Here is a 17,878-nt window from a genome sequence, read left to right as displayed (position 1 = left end):
GATGTATATTTTTTTGAGGAAAGTGCTGTAGCTGATATTAGAAGGAGTACAGTTTTAGAGCAGGAAGTTCAACATCAGTGATGTAGTGGTTTCTTGGTCGATGGGTACACTCTGGCTTTTTCTACTTTACATGAACAATATATGAAACAATATAAAATAGTTTAAATGAGCTAATGCTACTCACACATCATACATATATAATACAGTAGGTCTTTATGATACTTGTTCTGCATTATGAGCATTATCATGACCTCCTTTTAGTTTTTAAGACATTTTATTAATAATACTGAAACACTTGAATTTAAAGGTGCCCTGTAGAGTTTTCTTGCAAGCACATGAGAGACATGTTTGCAGTATTATCAGGATATAATCTGAGTAATTGAAATGTAGAGTAGATTTGTGAATATTTTATATCCTGCATTGTTAACATCCATGGTTGCACATGCACAATATAAACCAAATGGGGAGCCATGGCTAAAAGGTCCAGATTTTACATTTAAGTGACATTTCCAGGCTGAATTCAGGGAATAAAAGATTCCATGAAATACTGCCCGCAGCCTTGTACTGTAGAGTCTAGTGGGTATAAGAGGTATGCTTTCACATATGCATCACAACTCCTCTGTTCAAGCTAAACGCAGAGTTGGTAATTATATTTGTACCTAGTTTTTTTTTTGTCATCATAAGCAGTAGGCAGACTTAGCCTATAAATAGTTGTCCCTGATGTTTCTTCTTTCAGATACACCACCGAAATCTGCTTAGTCTTGAATCACTGCAAAGGCGATTTATGCTTGATACATAATTTAAATATTACTCAGTCCAGCATGTTTCATTCTCAGCAACACTAAATTTAGAAGAGAAATAAAAATATTCAAGTCGACTCGTGTGTAATTAGACGTCCTCCACTTCGGTTGGGGGATTTAAGAACGTCAAACCTGTTGGTAGTATGTGTGGACAGCGACTGTTAAAGTCAGACAAAGACATCCCCGAAAATTTAACACAATTGCCTGTCAAAGCAATGAGGTCGACATGCACAAAACTTTAGTCTGAAGTGGTTTTTGGCAGCCTGAATTATAGCTGAAATATGGCCACGGGCTTCTGGAACAAAGGCTGGCTCCATACTGTGTTTTTGTGCCAATTTCCACAACCCCGTAAATGGCCATTAAAAGGGTTTGTAAAAAATGCATAGGGAAGCTAGCCAGTTAGTTGTTTCCTCTGTTGTTGCCTTCTCTGAGGCTAACTACTGGTGAAGCAGAATCATATGGTCAAACAAGCACAGTCAGAGGCACTTTGTCTCTTCTCATCCCAGCTTTCTTTGCCGATCTAAACGCCCCCCCCCCCTTGTTTTTTTTTCCAGACAGTGATTATATTTGCTGTCTCTTACTTTCTCTGGGATTTATTGGAAAAGGAATAGAAGTTGATAAACCAGCATCTGAAGCTTCTGTCTAACTCTCCAGTGGCTTCTGCACCCCCCCACGCCCTGCAGTAGGTGTCCATGTGTCTCACCCCCCCCGCCGAGGGAGAAGTGAGCGACGTTCGCCCACCCGGGCCTGTGTGTGAGAGAAAGAAGAGGGAGACTGAGGGTGGGTGATTAAAGGAGTGGTACAGTGGGAGAGAGAAAATGGGGTGAGAACAGAGGAGAAGAGAAATGAGGTGACTCGACGGAGCTGCAAGTGTGTTGTGGTAGCAAAGAGGCTTTTGGAACCTCCTCAGTGGCCTCTTTTGTTTTTTTGTTTTTATTTTAACTGTATCATCCAAGTCACCAGCCCCCGAGGGGGGCTTTGAAAGAAGTGATTTGCCTCTTTTCTCCGGCTTTGTTCCAGCCGCACACGCTTTTGGTTGGAACCTCAGGGGGACTCGACGCTTGGGAGAGTCAGGCTTTGTCGCCATATTCAAGCCATGTTGTAGAGACATTTGCATTTCTGAAACATATGTTTGTTGTATTTTTATATAGATCTGAAAATCCTGTGTATTTCAAGACTCCCATATATATTGAGGCTACTGTGTAAGTCCCTGTTCATTCAGTTGCTGTAATGAGCACTGTGCGTCATCAGCCTGTGTTATCTTTCCTCTAATGTTTTGAGTATGAATTGAGGAGGAGACTTTTGTTTCAGATAAGACGTTGCCTAATTATTGTTCTGGAATCAGGTGACTGCAGAGAGACAGAACTTTTGTTCCTAAAGGAGACAATTTGCAAAAAGTTACATTAACACCTCGTCTACATATTTGCTGCAGAAGGAACACCTCACCTTTTTAGTGGCTTCACTGAATCTGAGTCTGTTTCCTAGCAGCATTTTACTGAGCTCCCTGTGAAATAAATGATTTGTGTGCTTAGTCGCAAAACTGAAAGAGTTGCTCTGCACATAAAACCCAAGTGAAGCTTGTGCTGTTCTGTGGCCAGTTTAGCCAGCCAGTATATACAGCATTTTCTAGTATTTGGCACCTTTCAGACTGGTATCAAGTGGAAGTAAAACAACATGCATCATTATTCTTTACAAAATATTAAGCTGTAGGCCACATAAAAGTGATAAATCATGAAATCAAGAAGTGTTTTTACTTAACTCTATGTGATAAGTGTATTGATGCTACGTGTGTACTTTTACAGTACGTAAAAATCCACAGAGCATGGGACTTCCAAGCAGGAGAGTGTTTGTTTGAGTGACTGTTTGTTTTATCCATCACCATTCCACAACCTTCACTGCACTTTTATGATTGTAACCATGACGATGGATGACTGTAACCCTAAGGAAGTAGTTAATGTGACCCACGATGATCTAAGTAGTTTTTGTGCCTAAACAAACAATGACCACGTGTTTATTATTCTAACCATGATGACAATGGTCCGGTGCATCTGCCGCCGTTGTGCCGTTGTTTCAGGAGATGCTTCTACGGTTTGTATCAAAGGATAGGGACACATGACCTGTATGGTCACACAGGAGGAGTGTGTGGGACTCACCAGTGTTGGATCTTTTGCCTCTTTAGTCCTTTTAGTCCCCCTTTAAAGTAATCACAGACTGACCAGGGTGCAAAATCACTACACATCTTTAGGGTATTCAAGTGGAAATAGCTCACACGGTTGCCTCTCACTACAAGCTGCCAACATGGAAAGTTGCCTAGCGCAGCTTAAAATCCGTGTTTGATAGATAATAATTACAGACAGAATCCTCTATATCACATGGATACAGCACAGCAGTTTCCCAATGTGGCTTGCAGCAAAATCAAGGACTCCTACGGAGGCTACAAATGTACAAATTGTATACCCGGATCTATCACACAAACACACCTCTTCCCGTTGGTTGCTAGGGAATGAAGGGCAGGTGTCCATGTGGTGGAAACACAGTCACACTCTTGGCAGCCTGTGGCAGGGTTATTGATGACTCTTGGTGGCAGCAGTGATAGGATCGGCTCGAGCTTAATCGCTGAGCAGGAGGGACTTACTGCTAGTGCGAGGGCTGAATCCCCTCATTGCATCTCACACACACAAAGCTCATACACTAAAAGTAGAGAACATACAGCCACATTGTGTGTATGGACACATAGAAACCTTTGTTTTGTTCAGTTTTGTAGTTTTCATAGGATAGCTCTCTGCATCTCCAGCTTCTTTTAATTCCCCCCCCCCCCCCCCACACACACACACACACACACACTCCTCGCATCACTTGAATTCCAAATGAAATCATGCACACGCTCTCAGAAAAAGCAGCATAAATTAGATAGCACAACAAATGGGTGTTTAGCCTCTGTTTTTAAATTGATGCCACTTTGCATGCAACAAGCTGGATTCTTCTTCTTCTTCAGTGAGGGTGTAATCAGGCCATTGGTTCCTCCATATGCTCCACCTTATACACTGTATTTATGATTTCTGCAGCCTGGCTACATCACACCAACGCCCCCACAGTGAGGGTCATTACTGTTGCTGTATCACGGTGATTTGTAGCACATCCTCCGCCACCAGCTTTACCGCTGTAATTGTGCATGCTTTAGCCTCCAATTAGCATAGGTTTCCATATGTATGGAGGAGATCTCCATATATTATGAGCATCGCCAGAAGAGGTGAGGGCACCAAGAGCTAATGTGTATTATTAGCATTGGCTGGTGGGGGGGGGGCTGCCAGGGATGGAAGCTGGTGAAAGATGCAGTTTTGATTCTGCTTCCTGTCAAATGAATCTTGGCCTCGAGTGACCTAATTAGGCTGGTAATAAATCAAAGCACCCCACAGGCTCTCGCATTCTGTTGGTGTGAGATATGTCAGTGACCCTCAGGGGAGGCCAGGGCAACCTTCATCACTTCCCTGAATCAAGGTTAGCACTGTAAATCAAGGACTATGTGCAAACTCTATCAGCCTTTTGGCGGACACTTGCATATTTTTACGCAGTCATGGCAGAATAAAACTTGCTTTAGTTATTATGCTGAAAGAATAAATGCTGACCTGTACGGGGCTGGTTGTGTCTTTGAGTTCAAGCGCTGGGGACGGGACGGTGCTCATTTGATTTTTCTTTTTCATTAACGGGGATTTTTAGCGGGAATGAGCTGTCATAACTCATTTAAAGCTGCGCTAATCATTTTTAATATTACCTGTGGATCAAATGACTATGTGTAATGTGACAAGTGCTGCTCATGGTGACAAACCCACAGTGAGTTATCACCGGATTCTGCAGGTCCTGTCAGCTCTGTGGAGTGGTTTTTTTTTGTTTGTTTTTTTTTTAAACATTTTTCAGCTCATTGTTTTGGTTTTATGACTCTCATCAGCAGCAGCGTATCCATCAACTGTCCATCAACTGAAAAAATAATTGGCAATTCTTTTGATAATCACTATTAACCATTTTCAAGCCAAAAGTGTGTAAAAACACGGAACACTGGTTCCAGCTTCTCAAAGATGCTTTGCAGCTTTTCTGTGTTTGTAGTCAACTGAAAAGATAATCAGCAAATTGATCGTTAATGGAAATAATTGTTCACAGATGAATGTGGTGGAGCATTTAGCAACTTAAAAGCCAGATATTTCCCTCTGGAGTTGGTGGAGACCAAAACAGAACTAAAAAACATTCAACAGGAAGCCAGAAACACGACTCAAAATTGATGCTAATGCTGCACGTCTCTGGTCTTTGCCATATTTATTTGAAATTAGATATCAGTGTTGTGTTTGCAGCTCCTTTCTGCTACCCCCAAGTGGGGATAGAGTGAAGAGTGTTTCCAGTGTTCCAAATGTGTTTCCAGTGGCCTCATAGTAACCAGCAGTGCATTCGATATCTGTGTTACGCTTCTAGCTAAAGATGGATGGCCAGTGGGCATAGGGGCTTATGTATCTAATACACCTGAGGTAACTATACGCCAACAGTTTTGAATAACTTCCTAGTTCTTGCCAAAAAAAAAAAAAGTTCTTTCCTCGCTTGTTAAGTTGCCAAACCAGCGACACACCCCACTGGTATTTTAAAAACAGAGCAGTTCTTGTCCTTCCACATGCTTCATAAAACAGCTCTCTCGCTGTATAACTAACAGAACTTATTGTCAATCACTTTTCAGCAGCAGTTTATAGAGACAGAGTGAAGAAATCCAGAAGCGGCATGGATAAACAGAGAGGGCGAGCGGTCACACTCACTGAGGGAAGCGTTCGTGCATCACAAACTAATCAAACCAGTACAACAGCACTCCCCAAGACCAAGTCGCTTACTGACTGCAGCCTCACCTGTCCACACACACACACACACACACACACACACAACAGCACGTCCGCAAGTGTGTCCTCCGAAAGCTGTATGGAAACTATATTGCTGGGAGGCTGTTAGTGTAGATGGCAGGGTGGCGGGCTGACAGGTGTGACGGGCCTCGCGCTGCGAGGGAAGGCGGCTAACAACTCTGATAGGCCCGGCGCCTCAGCGCAGAGCCCTCGGGGAAATGTCCGTGCTGCTGGCCTTATTGGTGGAAAGATGAAGCTGACAGGCCTCAGAGGATGATGCCCGGTGGAATGCCTTGTCCTTCTCACTCAGCCTCTCTCTCTCTCTCTTTCCCTCAATCTCCCCTGTTTCCCCTCCTCTTTTTACTTGCCTGGAAAGTCTCCTGTTGGTTTTTTTTTTTTTTTAGCTAAAGCAGCATTATCTACCACGCAGATAATGGAATCAGAAGCTTAAGTCATTGTTACGTACCGTATATCTCATACGCTGCCACTTTGATTCACAGTGCTAATGCTACCTGTAGGTTTAACATGTAACTTCTAATCTCCACAAATTTTACTAATGCAGGCATTTATTATATTATACAAGTATTTAACTTGGTCTGACCCATTATTCATCCTTCATTAAAGATTTCTTATATACTTTTTTAAATGTTATTTAAAAAAAACATTGATTTTATCCGTGTGAAATCTTTCAATACCTCCAGTTGGAATTAGCTTGTGAAATTAACAAGAAGTCTCACAGGCTAGATAACGGTAGGATGGTAGTTTGATTCGCCTCTGTCTCCATTCTTCAGCCAAAAACCAGCTTCAGTAACATCTAGAGCTCTTAAACCTTTGGTGAATAGTACAAAAAACAATGATAATAGTTTTTGTATTATTCATCATACAATAAATTAAGTATAAGTGAAAGATTTTTACTTGTAAATTTCCCTGGGTAAACCCTTGGTTGGGATGCTGTGCTCGTGTGACAAGGCTAATATAACGTGTGGCTAATGTGCTAACCTTACACATTTTCCTTCTATAGAAACTCTCCCCGAGGTCATGCTTAGGTTAAAATTCCATTTGTCACATAAATTTCAGGCTTCCACTGGAAACGGATTGTTCCATAATGGGGCTGCAAATGCTACTCCCACTTTACAAGCACACACACAGACACCAGCCCGACATTACACTCATGCTTTACTCATGCCGACTCATTTAACCTCTGGCTACAAGCTCCAGCATCTGACTCTGAATGAAGCACAAGAATAGAAGTAACAATGAATTATCATGGAGTTTCACTGAGTGTGCGTCTGCTAATACTGCTACCTCCAAGACATGTTTTGTGACAATCAAATGATGTACACAAGTGATGGAAAAAAGAACCATAAAGGTTTGAATAATTCATACTTTGAAGGTGAGAGATGTCTCGCCAAGGAGAGGAAATGTATTCCATAGTTGCAAATCTGTTATCTGGATGCAAGGGTGTGTAAAAATACACAAGAGCAATCTCAATAGCAGTAGATGTCAAATGACACTGTGTGGGGCGAATCATCAGCCGAAGCGGACTTGTTTTCCCCTACAAACAATCTTGTTTCCACGAGACAACCCCCCCCCCCAAGGTCACAAGCTGGAAGTGGGGCGCCGTCGACCTTCAGTGTCCTTCACCAGGCTCGAACACGCCATGCGCCTCCTGCTTGTTTTATAACGCAACAGGAAAAGAAAAAGGTGAAAAGATGAGAGACGGACAAGAAAGAAAGTAAATAGAAAGGGTGTGGGGAAACGGGAGTAAGGGAAGAGATTTGTAGACAAACACCAGAAAAACATTATATCCTCACCTTTTGTGAGCAGAATCAAAATATTTTCACGTTGCTGGATTTTTTTTTTTCTTTTCAATATTTGACGGCAAAAAGATTTTTTTTTTTTTTCTTAAAGACAGAGATGAAAGATTGATTGGGAACTGATGATTCCTTCGCTGCATGTTTTTGCAGCTCATTTTTGCAGCCAGTCTCTCTTTTGGGGCCTTATGGGAGAGAAAAGTGACATTGAAAATTGAGGCGAAGTAGCGTAGATGTGCACTTTTCTGTGTAGCTCTTAATGTTCACCTTGAGTAAAGTTTAATGCGACTGGTAAATATTCAATTTCAAGTAAAATTAGAACCCCCAGCTTTAAGACGCAGCTCCCCTATAGGGAGTGTAAACAAGTGACATCATCTCCCTCCTGCTGCTAAGCCCCTCCCCTGTGGCTTTGAGTGACAGCTCCTGGCGGCAGGGCCCCCGGGCAGTGAGTCTTAAACACAGTGCTCGGAGCCACACATTCACACAGCCCAGGGCTATGCCAGCTGCCGCGCTGATACCCCTCTGCGGGGTGCCAGCGCCGTTGCTGAGTGGGTGCACGTGCACAGCTGGCGACTCGTGCACACATGTGTGTGTGTGTGTCTTCACTCTTGTGTGTGTGACATCAGGCGTGTGTTTGAGCAAAGGATCAGAGACAGCCCCGACCAAAGCAATTCAGGGTGTTTACTTTTAATTATGTTGTTTTTTTTACCCCCTTTCTTAGCAATGAATGAGGGTTTCTATTAATTATACACAGGAAATGTGCTGTGTGTTTTCAAAGGCACTGAGATATGCCTTTTGTCCGTCCCCACATTTTCCTTCTATTGACTTTGAGCAGATAAACGAGGTATGTTTGGTTCATATTCAGCGGCTGTCAATGGATCGTGTTTAATGTCTGCTATTACGAATGATTAGCTTTGGATTAGCTGAAGCTTTTGTCTTGTCTGCCTGCTTTGGTTTTTTTTTTTTGTCCTTTTCAAAATCCAAGTCATTTGGAGAAGTGGCTCTTTTAGAATTGTATCTAAACCCAATCAAAAGCAGACAAAAAAAAAACCTGCGGGGTTGGGCTATTGTCATAGTGCTGCCTTTGATGGCGTGTCTCGACTTTGATGGTTCGACATGTTGGCAAACACTGTGCGACTTTTACTGAGAGCTGAATGTTTGCTGAATATAAAGCAGGCTTTCGATATGGTCATTGTTTGTGTGTTTGTCAAAATTTGGATGACGGTTGTATCCACTAATGGCGCAGTGGGTGTTGCCGTATGATTAATTTTGAATTAAAGACTAAATCAATACTAAATCACATCAGGGAGAAAAATTCCTGCCCTCCATATTCTGACGTAAAATGTACTTCGAGCCCATCACTGATATCAAAGCAAGTGTTTTTCCTCTGCTATCAAAGGCAACACGCACAGGATATTAATTACAAAACACTAAACACATGCAAAAAAAAGTCCTGGTTTACAAAACCATCCATATGTTCATGTACATGCAGCGGTGTATACATCACAATGAATTTGATACACAAGCCCATGCCTATGCATACAAATCCACCTGTTGGTGATGGAGAAAACGTAGGAATTGAAACATTTAAAAATAGTAATTGCAGTGTGTTTTTGAATAGAGCTGAGGGTTGAAACAAGACAGGCTAATAGGTAAGGTGCTCAGAAATACAAAATGCATTGATTATTTACAACCACTGAGGAGCATCTGGCTTACACAGCTCCACGAGTGAACCTTCAGAATAGGATTAAAGGATTCGTGTCTCAGTGGGATTTACACTGGACGAAAGCTTTAGTGCCTCGAGCTTTTATGTCTTGACCATATCACTTTAAATTGTCTTGTCGTCTTGAAAGGCGTGATACAAATGAACCTGTCTCGTTGCAGATGCAGTGAGCCATTCGGTCCTGCTGGCTGCTGCAGGTCAACCATCATATACCGTCATCTGTGTTGTTAAATTGGTAAATATATACCAGTGTTTTTTGACCTTTCAAGAGATTTTTCACGACTTTACTTGCCTTTACATTCAGTTTGAATGTGCTGCGTGATGTCTACAGAGACACAGGTGCAGTTTGTCAGCACCTATGATGCACCTGTATTTTCACCTGTTTCAACCTGTTTTATTTTTTCTCAGTTTTTTGCATCTGTTCATTTTTCTCAGGTTTGATACACAGTAGCTAAAAGGCATCAATCCATAGATCTGTGCAGCTACTTGCAATTTAGAAGCACAGATACCCTTAGGTGTGGTTTGACGCGCTGTTCTCTACTATACAAGAGATTAGAGGCTGTTATTGTGAGAAAGTGTGGTAATTGATAGAGCGGAACTTGTTAGATAAACAATAAGTTGACTTGCTCTCGGCTTGTAGCGAGAGATGGCCAATTTAACTTGTGATACAAACCAGCGTGAAGTAATTACGAATTTCATCACCTGTAATGAAGTTCAGGATGATGTGGTAAACTGAAAGAGTTCTCCTTGAATGCAAAAACTCGTCTTGGAATTGATACATTTTATTTTGAAAGAAAATCCTTCAATTAAGTGAATGAAACGTTTGATAGAGATCCCCTGTATGTTTGTTTGTTGTCTCTCCACAAAACAAGATATATATTTATGTGGAACCATAGTTTAGAAATCCCGTTTCCATTCATCCAGTCAAGAAATATAGACTTGGATGCTGTGGTTTTTATTGAGAGCAAACTGAGCCGTGACCTGTCAAGTGTTGGCTGCGACTCGCGCTTTTTCCCGTTCACCTGTGGCTGCCCGTCCCCTGTTGTGTGGAGTCAACAGCCGAGCCACTATCATTGCAGGTAATCATCTCCACGCTCCGTTGCATCCGGAGGGAGACGAGCCAAACGCCGTCTCCGGCTCGCGTTAAGGCCACCCGACTGACCGGCATGTGGCGATGTAAGCACGCCGTCGTCTGTGTCGCGGAAGGGACACCATCCGCTCACCGTGGCTGGGCTGGGGGGGGGGGGGGGGGGGGGGGTCCAATTACCTGAGCTGCGATTGGAAGCGAGAGGAAGTGCCAGCAGTGGTTAGCACACATCAGTACCCAGGAGACGGATGGACGCTTGCTTTTCCCAGTTGACTCTCCTTCCCATACATATATACACACTTACATGCAGAGCTCAAGCTTATTTATGCGCTTGCTCAGTGAACCTTAAAGTCCCTGCTGTCCTCGGTGCATGCCTGTGTGTGAGTGTTGGTCTTTCTGGGAGTCTCTCAGTTATATTTGAATGTCATAAACCCATGCATGTGTAGCCCTGAAGAGAAAAAGATAAAATTGACAACAAAAAAAAAAAGCTTGTCTAACTGTGCATAACCCGGAACACATATTCCTCTCACTCTCTTATCAGGCCTGCAAATGTTAGTTTACTAGGCAGGAAACATTCAAAAAATATTTCTCTGAGATGAATGGCGCTGGCCAATTAGCGTGTTTCCTCTCATGTGATCTGACAGCTGCTGATGCTCTGAACAAGGCCCCGTAGCTCCGCTCCTTTTTCGGAACTGGAGAGTCGATCATAGAGCAGGGGCCATAGCTCTCGCTTTGACTGCTTGTTTGCAGTTCGTCAGTGGGAAGGATTTGCCTGATCAATGAAAAGAGCATTCAATGTTATGGTTCGGAAAAAAATCAACATGGCTACAAGCTCATCTGCTAAAGGAAATGAAGTCGATTGACCTCCTCTGATGAAAATCAAGTTTTTAACCTTGTTGACATTGTGTTTTTTATGTAATACAAACACATCATGAGTCGAATGCAGATGTCACTTTAGTCATCGTTCCTGTTGAAACACAGTCTTTGTGACTGAAGCCCCCTGCCATCTGTGCACCGACAGTCAACCCCCCCTCCTCCTTTCGAAGTCACTTAGATCTGTCCCCTTTTGCCATCTTGATACAAAAATCAGAATCAACTGGGCCCGCTCAGCGTTTTTACACATGCCACAGAGCATGATGGGATCTTAATTGCTTAATTGTACCATGCAGAGCAACAGTGTGGAAGCATGTGCATTCGTTATGTTTCTCCGCTCATTTACTCAGGTTTTTCATTTAGTTTGTCATCCGTCTGTTGTTGCTAAGTGTTAATTAATCTAGGAAGTAAGTGCCTTATATTTGCATGATTGTACATTGTTTACTAATCATAATGCAACAGGCTTGGAAGCATGTTAAGTGCTAATGGATTACTCTTCTCTTTTTTCTTAAATGCATAGTGTTGTAAAGCCTCTATAACCAAACGTGGTGTGTTTGCCCTTGTGGGTGAAGGAGGGTGCACTGGGGTTATGTATCCTCTCCTCCCTCTGGGACAATCATCACTATCCCCTGTCCCCCACCAGCCCAATTAGGATAGTAATTCAAGAGCACTTGTGCAGGCCATCATACTGTCATTTGCCCTGTCTGTGGTAACACAGGTTAAATCATTCACACACACACACACACACACACACACACACACACACGCACACACACACACACTAACTCGGAGTCACTCACACAATCAGCTGAAGACAGGAACTCACACACAGCTTCTTTGACCCTCTGGTGATTATGTAGATTATGTGTATGTGTGTGTGAGGGCACGGGTTCCCCTCCATTTCACTAATTGCTTCGAATAGTAGATAAGACTATAATTACAACTCTCGTCTAAGAAAAGAGCTTGTGGTGTCAGTCTTCTTCTCTGCTGCTTTATTTCGCCACTGATGACTCTCTCTCCTCCGTCACTGCCATATAGAAGCTGCAAAAAACGCCGGCCTTATTTCTCGCTATTACCTGAGACCTACGTTATCTTTGTTCAAGCAAATGTGTTTTCTTCTCTTCCTTAAGTTCGGCTGATTGAGACATTGTGTGCGGCGTGTGTTGCAATCAGATGAGACATTAAATCAGATGAGAACCGGGTGAGATGTGTTGACAACATCCTCAACATCCAGATTTTGTGTGTGTGTGTGTGTGTGTGTGTGTGTGTGTGTGTGTGTGTGTGTGTGTGTGTGAGTGAGAAATTTTGAGTTCAGGTAACAATTGTACAATTTGCAAGGCTGGAATTAAATCAGTGTAAATCCTTTCAAAGTTTTAGCTGCTGAAGCTTTCAATCATATTATATGATCTTGGTCAGATGGTGGATTGTGACCAGCTGTCATGGAATTAGAGAAGCGTAAATTTCTTCTTTCTTCTTCTTTGAGGGCTGTTGTCTTGCACGGCTCAAGGTTAAAGATGTGTCTGAACTTTGAACCCTTGATTTTCTTGCATGGAAGTGCACTCTTACCACTCTGATATAGGGTGTGATTGAAGTATATAATTAAAGGCGCTGTATTTAGGTGACTTATTTGACTTTAATTTCCAAAAGCTAACATAGCAGCTTTGGAAATGAACTTCTTTGACACTTTTCCTCTGCGGCAGCTGAGCTCCACTCAGGTTGAGTTGGTTCTGTGTTCCTGGAGTGGAAAGCCTGCAGTCAGTTATTATGTTTACATGTACGTTCGTATCTTGGTGTTGAGTCTTACCTTTGTTTTGATCATATTTTGGGGATTTGACATTTACACAGTACACGAGGAACTTGGTTATTCAAATTCCTGTATACATAACCATAGCAGGTTTATTCTGGTGTCATTTCTTTACCTCGACAGTTGAGCTAACTGCACTTTTGTGCATTTATTATCCCACTGGAGGCGTTTCCATTTGATTTGTAATGGAAAACAAAAAAAGCAACACAGTTTATTCTCCATTATTTCAGCGTATGACACCTTTTACCATAATATTTTTTTTTGGAATTTCACTAACTCACTACTACATGACAGCAGTTGAGAAAACACCTCCACACCATGGTTTTCTTACGGAGTACTCCAGCAAGATTATACGTTTCTCTATAACATATAACCCTGATCATAACAAGGGTACTACTGCACATGAAAACCAGGGAGTAAGATGAAGAAACAGGATTCTACATTGCCACAGAAAATCATTTAAATATTAGTGTTTTTACAGTTGTGTTTTTTTTGGGGGGGGTTTTCAGTTTTTTCCACAAATAGCTTTTTTAATCTAAAAAAAAATAAAGTGCCACAACAATCCTACAACCCTAAAATTAAAAAAAGTTTTGTCCACTTGAATGAGACGATCTCGCCCAGAAACATCTCCTAAATATGATGCTTTGTTTGACTCAGAGCCAAGTTTGTTATTGTGGACTGCGGGAGCTGTCCATGGTGCTGAACTCTCAGCTCTAATACCATACAAAACATACTGCACTGTGTGTGTAGGGTGGACACTTTATATAACCCCAGAGGGGATTCTCTTTTCATTACTTATTGTACAGTATTACTCCGTCTGTAACATTATTTGTGTATTTGACAAGATGTCGGATTCAAGTGTTCTTTCTCTACAGATATTTCACCCCAGTGCATGAATGTTAGTTGAGTGTAATCCATGCTTGGGTCAGGCTCAAGGATGTTTTTCCACAGGGGAAAAGAGATACCTATATTTGTTCCAAAACCCGGTGAGCAGTCAACTTCAATTGGCTTCCTTTCTCACAGCTGTCACGTCTTATTTGTTCGATCGCTGTATCCCATATAGGTGTAACGGGGCAAATAAACAAACACAGACTGACAATACATAAGAAGCCCGGTCGATTTCAAGACTGATCAGCTAAAGAAAGACCATATTGATGATTTTAATTCCCTTTTCGCAGCAGACTTCGTCTTTCACCAGCACAGGATTAAAACAAAGTGTGAAGGGAGGTGTATGTGTGTGGGTGGGTGCTTAAATGATGGTGACAGATAAAAGGAGCTTAAGAGGCAGTTTGTGGGAGAAATCAGCAGGTGACAGGGGCTAGAAGGTACCCGCCTGCTGTGAGGAACCATTTGTAAGGGGCAAGAGCAGCGTGATGCCACATTTCTGCACTTGTTTTTGTGGACTTGTTTTTGAAAAACACCACTTGTCTCAATGAAGAATACAATTGTAGACGAAGCCTCTTGTCCACTCATGTTGACAAATGCACATTTACGCACAGCGGAGGATTTGCACACCCACACACACAGCGAGAGCAACATTTTTTTCGAAGATGACCGCGCAACACACACAGGCATAGTCATAGACGGGGGGGGGGGGCTTGGAATGATCCATTAGGGGGAGTGGTTGCAGTGCGCATCAGACAAGCGAGATGACAAAGGCAACTCAGACGGATGAATCAGCCCAGTCGCTGTGAAAGGAGCGTGAAAGAGATGTTCACATTCATCCATCCATCCTCGTCAGCAGCCAGCAGGCCACCCGGCTGTCCCCCATCCTGACGCCTGACACATTCACCCACGCACACACACCCATATTCGCACCAGAGAGACATGCGCTGATATCGGAGTCACTCACTCGGTCACACATACTTGCACTTTGTGTGCTCGTAACATCCACACACACACACACACACACACACACACACACACACAAATATTCTCACCACTCACACTATCATGGGAGGAGGGGAGTTAGCCACATCTTGTTGACATTTTCATAGGCACTAGGAGTAATTTATGTAAGGTTAGCTTGCTCCCAGTGCACTGGGCCAGAACACAGTAAAAGCAAACAGAGGGAGAAAGAGAACAAATTGCTTTTTTAAATTGCTCAGACAAGGGGTGCTCTTTTTGCTCTATTAGGACAAAGTGCAAACACTGCTACAAAGCAGGGGGGCCAAACCACAGCAGTGTGACTAAATCTAATAGAAATACCACTTGCCAACATGTACGCCAATGGGCAGTTGGCATCTGCACAGAACCAGTTTGATGTGGGTGGAAAACATTTATGAACTTGCACAGCGCTAAGCTAACTCGATACCCAGAGCTAGCATTTTCTACAAAGTTGTCTATTTTCAGCCCGGATTACTTTGTTTCATGAGGGACGAAGCAGGGAACAGTCCGAAAATATCAACACAAGCTAAAAATGTCGTTTGTTCCAATCTCCAATTGGAATTTGCTCAAAAATGCATGCGACTTTGCCTAAACATCAACGTTTAAAAAAAAAAAAGTATATTTATTGTCTAGATTCTATAAAGAGGAGCCATATTATCTCCATAATTTTTGATTCTTCATTCACGCACACCGGCGTGAACGTGTCCTTGTCTGTCTACCACCTTGTCTTTTGACCCCCATGCTGTAAACACGTCATGTTACGCACTCAATTACTGGTTACCAACGTATATTCTTCTCTCATTAGTGAGAGGTATAATTGTAAATAATTACAGAATTCTTATGACGCTTACATGTTGCAGGGATTTCTGATGTGCCCTCCATGCAGTACTTGGTTTACTGTTTTCATGGGGCTTGCACTTAGACTTCTGGGAAATGGATGAAAATAAATCTATATCACATGGAAACTTAATAAATAATGTTAAATCCTAATTTTAATGGATGAGGAATGTTTTTTTTATATGGGTCGGTTTGCCGGGTTTGCTGCCACCCTCTGAGGACCATGAATACCCACCTCTAATTTAATGGCACTCTCATCATTACCTGTGGTGATAGTTTAGCCTCAGAACTGTGCTGGAGGAGAGGTCGTAATTACCAAAATAGGAGATCCTCTGGAGAAGGGGTAGACAGAGAGCAAAAAATGACGCCACGACTGAAATATTCATGGGGACATTTCTCATGTTCATGTCTCTGAACAGGGATCTCTCGCTTGCTCTGCTGTATCTCCAGCTCTGATTTCATCAGATAAGGCAGACAGTAAAAGTGGAGGTCTGGCAGGAGCTTAACCAGATTTTATTTTGAAATAGTGCAGGAAAGTACAATATAATACACTTTCCGTGATTTAGCGCACAGTCTTAGAACGAGGTTATTGGCCTTTGCTTTATGGTGATCACGACTGACCTGAACACACCTTCAATCAACTGACTGATTTTTATTTTAACCCAGCCCCATGGTGTGTGTAAGATGATTCTTAGGGCTTTAGATTGTTGTTCTTTGTAGAGTTTTGTGGTCTCTGTACAATATGAAGCTCAAGTCACCATATGCATTATAATGACACTTTCATTGATTACTTTTGCAGCTAATAAAGGAACAAAGAAATTAATCAAAATAAAAAAACAAAGCCAGAAGAAATGGTTTTTCCTTCTGTGGAAATTAAATGTAGCCAATAGATAAATCCATAAAGTAAACAAATTTAAATTTGTGTAAGCGATGGCGATGCCCACACTCCCTGTGTGTTTCCTGGCTGGTGATGAACTTCAAAGTGGCCTGTTTCCTCTCCCTGGGTATCACAGCACCCGACACCCCCGTGGAGAGGGGGGAGAAATTGGCTATCTACAAGAGACACCCCCTGGTGCTACCATGTCCTGTCCACGGCCCTATTTGGGCTGAACCTCAATGGATGCATGTAATCCTACTTCCCTCATATGTTTATTTGGCCTCTGCAAGGCCCCCCCTTGGAGGGACATTGACGTTGTAGGGTGACAACAAGGACATCATGCTCTCCTCTTGCATTGGACCATGCTCAGAAATCAAGGTCAACGCACTCACAGAGCTCACAGTGCAGAATCGGTGTTCATGAAGTGAAAAATTGGATCCTCAAATCAAATTAGACACAACATCGGGCGAAAGGTTGATCCCGTTCACACAGTGTCTTGTGTTTTCCATTAAAACCTTCTCACTTTTCCGTCATGGAAGACTTTCTAGGAGTCGTTTTGTGCGGTTTGAGTGTATGCACAACAAATTAAAGCCAACAATGAAAGAGATTTTTTCAAGAATCTTCTGTTCCTATTTGTCCCTAATTGGTCTTTCCCCAAGATGATAGCCACTTACTACCAAGAATACCTCAAATTACTGGAGGAAAATATTCTTAAAAGCCGTTCCACTGCAATTTTAAAGGCAAATGTGCTTTTTTTTATGTGTTTGCACTGGGTTGAATTCACTCACAAGCACTCACAAATCTCTTGTGTGCACTTTAAGGCAAACATCCATACATGCATGCCTTCGACTTCAACACTCCTGTACAGAGCCCCAGTCAGAAGCATTTGACTCACTGGTTTTGATGAACTGTTTGTAAAGCTCTGCCATGCACGGACAAGCAGAAGATTAGCAGTGACAGATACTTCTCGTGCTGTCTCCTTACTGGGGGGGGGGGGGGGGGGGGGGGGGGGCGAAGACGGGCTTTCATCTACAAAAGCATGCTAACGCTTCCCGCCTATGTTGGTGTTAATATGCCCTTATGATGTTTCCCTGCTCAACACTGAACACTCGTGCAAAAGTGTCAAGGGTCCATCAGTGCGTGTGGCATTTTTTACTTCAGTGCATTCTGGGTAAAGATCAGCCACCACCCCGCTCAGTGATTCATCTTCGCAGGTGATGAAATATACATTTATCAGAGAAGGACATACAGCTGGTCCCAGTGAATAAGGCATTTGTAACGATAAGACTATGATATACTCTGGGT

The 17,878-nt window shown here is 42.5% G+C and overlaps 1 protein-coding gene across 1 annotated transcript in view; it reads left to right on the top strand.

Moving 5' to 3' along the window:
• ncam2 (neural cell adhesion molecule 2) overlaps nucleotides 1-17,878 on the top strand; it is a 239,466-nt gene that overhangs the window by 60,620 nt on the left and 160,968 nt on the right. The window lies entirely within an intron of this gene.

The sequence above is a fragment of the Seriola dumerili genome, unplaced genomic scaffold (genome assembly GCF_002260705.1).
Source record: "Seriola dumerili isolate Sdu_G_001 unplaced genomic scaffold, Sdu_1.0 BDQW01000716.1, whole genome shotgun sequence".
NCBI lineage: Eukaryota > Metazoa > Chordata > Actinopteri > Carangiformes > Carangidae > Seriola > Seriola dumerili.
The sequence above is the reverse complement of the archived record's forward strand: the minus strand, read 5'-3'. Positions and strand labels throughout refer to the sequence as shown.